General features: G+C 34.9%; 1 pseudogene; it reads right to left on the minus strand.

Moving 5' to 3' along the window:
- Positions 1 to 2,053: 2,053 nt before the first annotated feature.
- LOC112858719 (UDP-glucuronosyltransferase 2B31-like) overlaps positions 2,054 to 13,096 on the minus strand; it is a 30,356-nt pseudogene continuing 19,313 nt past the window's right edge.

Consider the following 13,096-nt stretch of genomic DNA (forward strand, 5'->3'; position numbering starts at 1 on the left):
TCCGATTCTGTGTCTCCCTCTCTCTCTGCCCCTCCCCCGTTCATGCTCTGTCTCTCTCTGTCCCAAAAATAAATAAACGTTGAAAAAAAAATTTTTTTTTAAAAATAAATAAAAAAATAAAGAACACTAATGCCTTACTTTTTTTTCTTTTTTGTACTTTACTATTATATGTTCCAAGTTTAATAAATATTCATTGTTTCTTTTCTGGATATTATTATAATTAGTTTCATCCGCGATTATTGCTGAAAGTAATTTTGTTGTATAGAAGAATGCTATAAAAATATCTCCGTATATCAAGAGTGCAAAGTATGCCTCATTTCTGTCCAACTGTTTAAACATGTCTCTTGTCAGGCAGAAGAACTGCTCTTAACTTGGTTTCTTTCTTCTCTTTGTGGTTCACTTTTTAAGTTGTGTTCGAAAGGCTCGATTACCAATATTTAAAGGCAAGCTTTGGAGATCTTTTTGCTATTTCAAATGTTTTCTTATGCATGGACTTAAAAATTGTTGCATACAATATTTGGTTCTTTATGCCATCTGCAATTTATTTTTCTATGAGATGTGTGGAAAAAAATCAATAAAAAGATTATATAATTTTCTGTTTTGATATTCTCAATATCCCAGGTATTAGAGTTGGAAATATCTGACTGACTTGACAAGGTAAGACCAAAATATGGGCGATCATATTGCAGGAGGAGGGAAATCTAACATAATCCAGAGGGTTGGGCCAAATCTTGCTGGGCCTCGCCTAGCATTCCTACCCTCCTTTTATTTTGTGTTTTACCATCCACTTATAAAGCATTGTTCGATAGAGAAGAGTAATTGAAACATATCCAAGGCTTTGTGTGGAAATTATCTTTAGTCTTTTTAACCAAAGATCTTTTTTACTGGTTGCCCAGATTTAGGTAGGAATCCAGTAAGAACCATTCAGATTCCTGTAACAAAGGAAATTTACAGGAAGGAATATTTTGTATTTCATGAGGGTTGTGAACTGTAAACACAAAGGACTTGCCTAAACACTGTGCTTAAGGGACTTGTCCAAATTTTAACTTCTCTTCCATCTGCATGTAGGTCATGGCTTGTGTCCTTCAAACTGGCCCCAGCTCCCTTATTTAAATCTTTGCTCTGGGGCACCTGGATGGCTCAGTCGGTTAAGCGTCTGACTTAGGCTCAGGTCATGATCTCACGGCTTGTGAGTTCGAGCCCCACGTCGGGCTCTGTGCTGACAGCTCAGAGCCTGGAGCCTTTCAGATTCTGTCTTTCTCTCTCTGTCTGTCCCTCCCCCACTCACACTCTGTCTCCCTCTGTCTCTCAAAAATAAATAAATATTAAAAAAAAGTCTTTGCTCAAGAAATTATGATCCTACCAAACAACAAAACATACACTGTCAAACCCAACTTGCCAAACCATTTTCAGTAATTTTCCACTTACTCCTTTCTGTAATCTTCCATTTCCATGTAGTCACCTCGTCTCTTTTTTGTTCCCCTTTTTACTTTTCCGTAGTCCCTTTTTGTTCCCTGTCTGCTCTCCCTTTAAAAACATCAGTCACCTTTATCTTAGTTGGAGTTGAACTCATTTCATACTGGAATGTCTCTCCCCTTCTATAAATGGATGAATAAAATCTATCTTGCCATCTTTAACAACTGTTCAGTTGTGTTTTTCTTAGTCAGGGACACATATGTTCTATTTGATTGATTTTATTTATACAGTAGATGTTTCTGAAAATGCTTGGTAAAAACAATCAGGCTTCTCACTCTTAAATCACAGAATAAGGCTGTAGTGAAATCCCTGTTTTTTTCAGTTAGGAAATTATATATGTCAGTATTAAAGTAGAATTATTTGAGGATTTATACAATTAGAATTATAAATTGAGCATAATCCATCTATAGGTACCACATCTTCTTTGATTTGATGAACAGAATTGAAGAATCTCAAGATAAATATTGAAGAAGTGTTTGTCAAAAAATACATAGAGTTATTTCCCCCTTAGGGTGGAATGGGTTAACTAACACAATACGTTTAGCCAAGAGGAAAATATTTGGGCATGGCACACATCTTACAACATGGATTGTTGTGGAGGAGACTCTGTCACAACCTGATCCACAGTGGTTGGATTAAATAGAATGACTTTGCTTGTGCTTACTAGCTGTTTCAAATGTTTGCTACGCCTACTGTGTCTCAAAAGCCTACTCCCTGTTTTCTTCTTATTTTCTTTTTTAAACTTTTGACAAAACAAGCAACATTTTATGACACAGAAAGTAGCAATGACCACGCAGGCCAGTAGGAATCCGATCACATCCAAAGAGTGGTCCTGGAAACAGGTGAGGTTGTAACAAGCTGGTCGTAGGTGCTCGGCTCCTTTGTGCCGCGTGACAAACTCAGTCCAGGGGACTGCTCCATCCAAAGGCTTTAGAAGCTGATCATGATGAATGGTTGATAACCACATAGCATTCTCTTTGTAGCTGGAGGAAAATCAAATAATTTATAGAACAAACTGGAGAAGTATGTTGATTTTCACGTGGAGGGTAAAAATGAGTGCCACATAACCCTGGAAGAAAAATCTATTCTTTTTCTTAGAGATGATTATAGAGATCTTAATGGGCTAGAATTTGCTAATGTCTAGGATTTCAAGCTGTGAAGAAAAAGAGAAGTTGGGCAAGGACAAGTATTTCTAGCTTAGAAAGGCAAGAAAAAAAATTGAAATACATGATTTCTTTGTGCAAATTTTGAATTATCCAGTAAGGAATTGTTAATAGATCTGTTGAGCAAGTTTCAAAATATTATTATAATCCAGAGATAGGATATAAGTCCGTGATGAGGTTAATGGACATGTCCGAGCAGAGCTGATCAGGAGCTGGTATTGACATGATAGCAGTGAAATTAGTGATTAGAAGTGTGGAAGTGGATTGTATTGGCTTGAATCCTGACTCTGACACTTGTGTGCTTTTTTTAGTGTTTCTGTTCCTCGGGTTTTCATTTTTGAATGGATAGGAATAGTACCTTTCTTATCTGATTATTTTGAGGAATGACATATTGATTCTTGGATTTGACCCTATCATTTGGTGACCCAGTTTGTGTTTGCTGTTGTGGTTTTTCTTGTTGGTATTGTCATTTTAGAATCTGGAGAGTGCTCAGCATTCCACTTTCAGGCATTGCCAGTTTCACTGGTTTCTACTGTTGAAATGATTATGAACTAACAGACAAGGAAGAAGGCTAAACAAAGAGGGCTTACAAACTTTAAATCACAAAGTGCTATAACATGGGACTGTAGCAGTACAGTGGAGGTAATATCTGTCTTTGTCCTGTAAAAACCAGTGAGAATGCTGGGTTTTTGAGAGGAGAGAAGTAATCCTGAAACATATTTGTAATACAATAAGCAAAGACTATAGTGAAGAAGTTACTTACTCCCTACAAAGAATTTACTAGTACAATGTGTACCATATCCCAAACATTCAGTATACATCAGCTAATTTTCTTTTTTGGGCACAGCTTTACCTTATTAAAAATTTTAAAATGTAGAAAGACATCTATATTAGAAAGATGTGACTTTACATAAAACCACCAAATGGAAGATACAATCCTTAAAAAAAATGTGCTTCTCGTGGTGCTTAAGATGAATAACAGGTGGACTAAATTAAAACTAGATAACATTGTTTTTAAAATGCAAATGTCCATTTAAAATGCAAATGATACTATAACCAATATATATTCAAGCAAAATTTTATTTCTAAAGTCATTATGAAACCAAAAGGAGAAAATGTATACATAATTATGATATAATTATGTATACATAATAATAGGAATAATAATAGGAATAATAGGAATAATAATAATAGGAATAATAATAGGAATAGTAACATCCTGAACTAATTTGGAAACCAAATATTTCTGATACAGAAAATTTTACTTTTAAAAGGAATATTCCAATATATCTCTTCTAAGTCAATTGCTTTTTGATTTTATGGTTCTTCTACCAAATAAGACAAAAACAAGCATAAACAAAATTAATAGAATTTAACTAAATTTATAAGTAGTGTTCACATAATTTTTAATCGAGTAAATTTGAAAGCCCTAGTTATTTATCATTTAATCTGTGGTGGGATCAAAATATTACCATAGAAAATTTGGGAAGTATTTAATGGGAATTTGAGACTGATCAGGTCATGCTGATTTACAGAAAGTAAACTATTTTAGATGAGTTTTAAAACAATTTAGTTCTCATGCTGAAAGAAAATCATAATTGTGCAGGTTAGTACTATAACAGTACTCATCTTTTTTTTTCTGTTTACTTTTTTTGATTTTTTTTGCATTTCCCATTTAGCTTGGGTAATGAAACTAGACTGGTCAGTTTTATTCCAGTTTCTGTAAAACTCAGTTTTCCTTCCTGGTTTTCTGAGACTTGTGTGTTGGTTCAGAGCCCTGTGGGAAGTGTTGGAAAGCAAGCATACTCTGTACCTCCTGTTTTTCTGAACCTCGCAGATGATGCCAGTTTTGATATTTTCCCCCTTTTCCTTCTGCAGACGTCCAAACGGATTCTTTGGACAGAGGTGTTTGGAGAAACTGCTTTTGCGATTATACATGTTAGAGCCTAGGCAAAGTATGTTTGAAGATACAGACACTAGTCTCTGCTCCTTAGAAAGCTTCTGGGTATAGTCTCCCCAGTGTAGGGCATAGGGCCAGGTGTGTTGGTTGTTTTGATATTTGGCTGTTTTATTTCTCCTTGTTTTTTTGTATTGTGGTTTGTTCTCTTGTTTTGCTTTGTTTTTCCTTTTTTTTTAATGTTTTATTTATTTTTGACAGAGAGAGAGAGAGAGAGACAGAGACAGAAACAGAGCATGAGTGGGGGAGGGGCAGAGAGAGAGGGACACATAGAATCTGAAACAGGCTCCAGGCTCTGAGCTGTCAGCACAGAGCCCAACACGGTACTCGAACTCATGGACTGCGAGATCATGACCTGAACTGAAGTAGGACGCCCAACCAACAGCCACCCAGGCACCCTGCTTTGTTTTTCATTTTTGCCCTAATCCTTAGGTTTAAAGTTCAGGGCTGCAGGTAAGGGGCAGAGTGGCAAGGCCAGTACAAGTGGTACCCGTGCGAAGGAACCCAGCTGGCATCACTATAACAACATTCATGGTTCCCGACTTCAACTTTGTTCTCAGTGCTTCCTCTTAATCTTTCTGTTAACCATTTCAGTGATTCTTTTTATTGATATTTCAAAATTTATCCATTATTCTTTGTTTTAAAATTTTTAAACATTTATTTTTGAGAGAGAGAGACAGACAGAGTGTGAGTGGGGGGGGGGGGGTGGTGCAGAGAGAGAGGGAGACACAGAAACCAAAGCAGGATCCAGGCTCTGAGCTGTCAGTACAGAGCCTCACTCAGGGCTCAAACCCACCAACCATGAGATCATGACCTGAGCTGAAGTCAGATGCTTAACTGACTGAGCCACCAAGGCACCTTAAAATTTCTCCACTTTTTTAAACCTGTTACAAACATTTCCCCTAAAACCAATGAAGAAAACTTACTGTGCCACTCAAAATGGGTTATTGATGGCTATCTTCAAAACATTGAGCAGATCTTACTCATAATTGTGTTCATGTTAGGACTCATTTTTGCTCACCTCACCTTCATATTAGCATCTCTCTAGAAATAGTATCTAGTAAAAAAAAAAAAATTGTACTCGTGAAGAATCATTAATGACTCACTTCAATGCATTGAGCAAATCTGTACTTGACATTGTGTTCAAGTTCAGTCTAACAGCTGCTTTTCTGGCCTTTATGTGAGTGATGTTACCAGGTTGATCCACAAGCAAAGGAATGCCCACCATTGGATCCCTGTGATAGATCATCAGTTCCACCATGAGTTATACAAGCTTCAGTTTTTGGATGACCTAGAATTGAGTGAATTTTACTAAAATTATTATAAGTCTTTAAATCAGAAATGAGCATTATAATGCACTGAATCTAGAGGCAGTATTTTTTAGATAACAGAATATTATATACGTGAAAATGCATTTAAATTGCTTTCAGAGCTCAGAGCAAGAAGCATGTAAGTCTGCTGGAGAGGTAAATGAAGACTACATGAAAGAAGTGGTGTGTCATTTGAACTTCAAAAATGAACACAAGATTGGCAGGTGAACAAATTGGAAGAACATTTTGGATAAAAAGAAACATGTGCAAAAAAGCAGGGGGCATGTTGGAAACATTCTCTTAAAGTAGTGAAGTCATTGAGTCTGATATAAGGGACTTCAGGGCAGCAGAAAGGGTGATGGTGGTGACACTGGAAACAGAAGAAGGAAAATCCACATTTATTCATGAAACGTATTATTAATTAATGAAAAACATTGTATATTTTTTCCTATAGAAAATGGAGTACAATAAAAGTGCTGTTATTTTTTCAATAGCATGTGAAATACCCCTGCAACTAGGAGAAAGATAGATAGGTGTATGGAGAGAATTAAAAGACAGCAACAATTTTGGAAGTTATTGAAAAATTCACCTGTGAAAAGTAATTACACCTGAAATAAAAGTATTTTGGTTTGGGCCATAAGGAATGTAATGAAATGCCAACTCTTACATTTTTTCCTTAATTTTCCTAGGACTGGAAATAATAAAAATAACTTGTTTTATTTTTTAATGTTTCAATAATAAATGCTCACTAAATTTGTTTTTTGTTGAGCTATTATCGCATTGCTCAGCTGTTATGTTTTCAGTATTTGTTCTCCTGAGTCATACCAAGAAGGTCATTCTGGGGGATCCACATATACAGCCGAGTATTGATTGGGTCCTAAGGTTTCTGGCTTCTTGCCATCAAACCACCATAAAACCTGTTAAGATAAAATACTTTTCTGTAGTTGAACTTCAAAGTTACAGCATATTAGGATTCTAGGGCGATTCAAAGACATCCAGTTAAATCCCTTCCATATGATGGATGAAGAAATGAGGATAGGAGGTGTTAGGTAACGAGAACCAGTAAGACACTGTTATAATAGAAATGCTCATATAACATGTACATATTTTTTATGTTAAGTCAACTATGGAGTAAAGTCACATATTATGGCGTAGGCAAATCATAGTGGCATAATCAATGACAAATTCAGAGATTTAAGAAATTGTAAGGCTGTCATGATTCTAGAGCAGAAAACAGTGGCAAATTAATCTACACATTTATGTTGCTATATATACTAGCTCTCATTTTCTAAACTTAATATTAGCCTGTATTTGTTTTTGGCTCTTATATAAGGGAATTTACTTATATCCACTTGTTTCTCAAGTTATTACATGGAGTTTTGTATCTTTTGATATACAAAAAGGCTAATATATGCAATCAACTACTTATGAGAAGTATTTGTATTTCCTTATAATTAATAGTTAATTCTGCTTAGGAAATAAGTATAACTTCTTTTAGATTATAGATTGTTAAAACACTACCCCCAAGAAAAATTTCAATTGATAAGTTTTGACATGAATCCAGAGTATTAACACTACTGCTGGTTTGGAAATTCTTTTGATGTTGATAATGTATAAATAGCAGTGTGGCTGTTGAAAAAGTTCCAAAATTGTAATGCTAAAATTTATTCAGCTGACTTCCAGTACTTAAAAAATGAAGCACAAAGCATTGACGGCATTGTTTAACATGGTTTATGTATATACCAGTACCAAAACATGGTGCCGATTTTGGAATTTCCAAGCAATCCCCATGACTTGGATTATAATTTACTAGTGTTTAACTTCTGTTTGTTAAGCAGAATGTAAAGTAACTTTAGATTTTCAGCAAAAAAATTAGCATAGGTGATTAAGTGAAGATTCTATCAGATGGGAAACTAAATAGTAGTTCGCAAATACCCAAAGACCCCAGGTATTTTTTATATGTTAGTAGAAACTATTATATCTTAAGGTGAAGGATGCATCTGAGCTCTTTACATGCAGTCTTCCCTCTGCTTGACTCCTTTTATTCCTTCTTTCTCCATCAGCAGTAGTTAGAAGCAGAGTCCATTTGAGGCCAGATTTTATAATGCACAGGGTTCACTTAAGGACAGGACCCATCTCAACTATCTTTTATTTTCTTGTTTCAGATTTTAGTAGGGCCCAGTCAACCAGGACAGACTGATTTTTCTTTCTCTAAATCATGGTGGCTGGCTTAGATACCTGGCCACGGCTTGGTGAGCTCTGGCCATCCTGAAAAGCACACTGAATAGGCCTATTCAAAATTTAGAGGAAATAAAAGAAGGATTATATGGCATGTGTAAAAACTGCATGATGCATTCAGATTTTTATCAATATTGCCTAACATTATTGTGCTAGTACAGCTACTGTGAAAGTTTAACTTTTTTCTGATAACATCTACAGCGTGCACAGGGTCCTCAGGAATCCTTCAGTGAAAAGGAGCAAATGATAAGGTAGAATTTAGTGATTTTGTACCTGCCCACAATACCATTATAATACCAAAATTTCATCGTGCACCTCATATATAAATATACACACACACACACACACACACACACAAACACACAAATATGTATAGTTTATATATGGTATATAGATATATATTACAGTGTCAGTGTCAAAGTTACTGTCAGACACCCTCGGTACTACTTTAGCCCCTGCTGTGTTTTATTTTGGTTTTTAAATGGATATCTGAGGTAAATCTGTAGGCATAATAGTTACCTGTCTTGCAGGAAATGTTTATAATCAAAACTTTTACAGAGCTTGACTTACTAAGTAGCTGTTTGCTATAAGATACTTTACCTTCTGTGGAATCTGGCAAGGGCTGATGCGATCACGTCGGCTCTTTTTTCTGTCATGTTACTGACCATTGACCCCAGAGTAAAAACCACAATACCATTTTTTTCCAGAGCTCTGGGAAAACTTTCCCATTTCCTGTGAAAAAAGAATTTGCTCCATCACAAAAAAAAAGAACAACAAAGCAAACACTATTTAAAGGATAACTGTAGAAACAAACACATAAAATATAATCAGGAATTAAGGGAGCAGCTGTTTTTTTTAATTGTAAAATGCATATAAATTTTACCATCTTAATTATGCCTAAGTACACAGTTCAGTAGTGTATTCGTTGTGCAACCAATCTTCAGAACTTTTCTGTCTTGTAAAGCTGGAAGTCTATACCTATTAAAACTCTGTATCTCCCTCTTCCCTAGCCCTTGGCAATCATCATCCTACTTTCTGTTTCTATGAATTTGACAAGTCTAGATACTTCATGTAAGTTGAGTTGCACAGTATTTGTCTTTTTGTGACTGGCTCCTTTCGCTTACTGTCAACTTAGTCCGTGTTGTGACATGTGTCAGAATTTCCTTCCTTTTAAAGGCCAAGTAATATTCCATTTTTTGTTTATACCATGTTTAGTTTATTACTTTATCTCTTGATGGCCACTTGGGTTGCTTTTGCTTCTTGGCACTTGTTAATAGGGTTGCTGTGAACATGGCTGCACAAGTCTGTCATCTGGATCCTGATTTCAGTTCTTTTGTATATATACCCAGAAATGAAACAGCTGGATCATTTGATAATTCTATTTTAATCTTTTGAGGAAACTCCTTGTTGTTTTCAGTAATGGCTGTTTTTTTAACAGATATAATCCCTCATATCCTGGGAAAGAGATGTGTCCATGAGGTCAATTTCCTCTATTATATATATTTGTGCAAATGAGTGTATGTGTGTGTAAGCAAGAAATTAAGTAGAGCCAGTACACAATAGTGTGGAGGAGATCCTCTTAGAGAGTATTATATTCAGACTCTTTATAAATAATGCTATCAGTTACTACTGTGGGGGCCCCTGAGTGACTCAGTCAGTTAAGCGTCTGACTTTTACTCAGATCATGATCTCATAGTTCGTGAGTTCAAGCCCCGTGTAGGGCTCTGTGCTGACAGCTCAGAGCCTGGAGCCTGCTTCATATTCTGTGTCTCCTTCTTTCTATTCCTCTCCCGCATTCATGCTCTCGCTCTCTCTCTCTCTCTCAAAAATAAATAAATATTTTTTTGAAAAACCTTTTTTTTTTTAATTACTACTGTGGATTTTTGGATGAGAGCCACACAGCATTTATCGTTTATTGTTATACTTCTACTAAATCATTTGTGTTTATTCCAGGCAGGTTTTCTGGAGAATTATTTTACTCATTAGAATTTCATTTACCTGACTATGAGCACTACTAGGAAAATGTTACTTACGATTAAGATGAGTTTATATCTAACGTTATCTCAGCCTTATAATTCTTTATACCTTACCTTCAAATTTTTAAAATTTCCCAAACTCTCTCCTTAAATTACTGATTGCTGACATTGAGGAGTATGGTATTATAGTTTGAACTTTTGTGAAAGCATCCTATGAATCCTCTTTACAACCCGGAAATATACTTCTGTAGTTACATATTTGAGTAACAATATTGCTGGGTTTGTCTACATATGATACCATATACCCTGAAATTATATTGTAAAATTGATGTCTCATCAGAATGTGCTGTGTGTAGCTGGAAGTGAATGGAGGGGCCCTGGTCATCACCACAGTGAGTGTCTCAGAGAGCACTTGCACTGCGGTGGGAGAAGTATGCAGGGCTTTGTCCAGCAGACATGTGGTCATCCTCCTTAGTAGCTCAGTTCAAACTATATAAGGCTTCTGGTGAGGACATATTTGCCTGCAAATGTTTCAGAATCATCATGTCTTGTCCCTGATCCATGCCAGTTAAAAACAAATATTACTTTCTACGCTAGACTAACTCCACATTGCTCAGTGTACCCTCCTACCAAAAAAAGAAAAAAGAAAAAAAAATTGTAGAGGAACAAAAGTTTCCTAGATACCAGGTCGAAACCATATACTCATCTTTGTCTTTTTTTTTTTTTTTTTTTTTTTTTTTTTTTGCTTCTTTTCTTTAAATTGGTTATTCTTTTCTCTCTGGAACATAATGATCTAACTTTCCAATATAAAAACTCTACTTTCTCATCCTAATCATTGTCAAAAAACTTCTTTTCAAAATTGTTTTTACAGAAAAAGGAAACTGTTTTCAAGCTTTGGTGATCCTGTTGACTATATTTTGTAGAGCATTCTTCAAAGTATAATTCCACCCAGATAACATTATTTTTAATATGAGGATCACTGAACTTTCCTGTAATTCACCCAGTGCATCCTTGTTACATGTGTGATTTCAGTGATGTGTACCAACAGTTAAGGTTACCTGTTTTCAGTGTTTTGTTTCATTGGCCTAAAGCTTCTTCATTTGTACTGTGGAAGATGGTTCCTTATGGTATTACAGTAATATATCCTCTGTGGATTAATGACTGATGTGGACTGGTTGTTCTCATTCCCTGACATGCTTATGAAAATAATTTAAGCTTATTGCAAGAAAACTTACAAAAGTATAAAAAATCACAAAGAAGGAAATAAGAGTTACTCATGCTTTATATCAGGATATGCCTGGCTTAATATTTTGTATGCTTTCTTTTTTTAAATTGAAATGTGATATATAACATTGTGTAATTTAAGGTACACAACAGGTTGACTTGATACATTTGTATATTGTGATATGATTGCCATTGTAATTATAGCACCTCTATTGTGTCACATAATGATTTCCTTTCTGTGGTTGGAATAATTAAGATCTAGTCTCTTAGGAAATTTGAGGACTACAATACATTATTTTTGTATTCACTATACTCTGCATTAGCTCTCTAAGACGTACTTACTGCTAGTTGCAAGTCTGTACCCTTAAACAATATCTCTGCTATTTCTCCACTTTTTTTGGTGGTTAGCCCCTGATAACCACACTAACCGCTCTCTGTTTTTTTATGAGTTTGGCTTATTTAGATTCCACATATAAGAGATATTGCATATTTTTTCTCTGTCCTTTTGAAAAGATAAACAAAATTGGCAAAGCTTTAGACAGACTAAGAAAAAAGACTCAAAATTAGAAGACGTTATAGTTGATAATTCAGAAATGCATAGGATCACAAAAAACTACTATGAACAATTATATGCCAACAAATTAGATTACCTAGAAGAAAGGGATAAATTCCTAGAAACACAGAACCTATCAAGACTGAATTATGAAGAAATAGAAATCTGAACAGACCAATAATGAGTAAAGAGATCGAATCAGTAATCAAAAACCTTCCAACACAGAAATTCCCAGGAACAGACAGCTTCACTGGTGAAGTCTAACAAACATATAAAGAAATGTTAATGCCAATCCTTTTCAAATTCTCCCAAAAACTTGAAGAGGAGGAAGCACTTTCAAAATCATTCTCCAAGGCCAGCATTACCCTGATACTAAAGCCAAATAAGGACACCTCAAGAAAGAAAACTACAAATCAATATCCTTGATGAATATAGATGTAAAAATTCTCAACAAAATATTAGCAGACTGAATTCAAGACCATATTAAAAGGATTATACACCATGACCAAGTGGGATTTCTTCCTGAGATGCAAGGATAGTTCAATATATGGAAACTAGTAACTCTAATACATCACATTAATAGAATAAAAAATAAAATAATCCAATCCTCAATAGATACAAATACAGGTTTGATATAATACAACATCCTTTCATGATTAAAAAAAAAAAAACCCTCAACATATTGGTCATAGAAGGAATACAACTCAACATAATAAAGGTTATATATGGCAAATCCACAACTAACACTATACTAAATGGTGAAAAATTGAAAGCTTATCCTGTAAGATCAGGAAGAAGATAAGTATACTACTCTTGCCAGCCCTATTCAATATAGTACTAGAAGTCCTAGATAGAACAACTAGGCAAAATAAGAAGTAAAAGACATCTGATTGGAAAAGAATAAGTAAGTTGTGTTTTTTTGCAGATTATATAATTTTGTATATAGAAAATTCCAAAGACTCACCCAAAGAAACTGTTGTAACTAATCAACCAATTTAGTAAAGTTGCAGAATATAAAATTGACATACAGAAATCAATTGCATTTTTATACACCAGTAGTGAAACATCTAAAAAATAAACAAAACTGTCCTATTCACAAAAGCATCAAAAACAATAAAGTATCTAGGTATAAATTTAGCCAAAGAAATGAAAGGTCTATACAGCAAAAACTATAAGACATTGTGGAAAAAAAAATAGAA

Source organism: Puma concolor, chromosome B1, assembly GCF_028749965.1.
Source record: "Puma concolor isolate L17-30 chromosome B1, mPumCon1.1.hap2, whole genome shotgun sequence".
Lineage (NCBI taxonomy): Eukaryota > Metazoa > Chordata > Mammalia > Carnivora > Felidae > Puma > Puma concolor.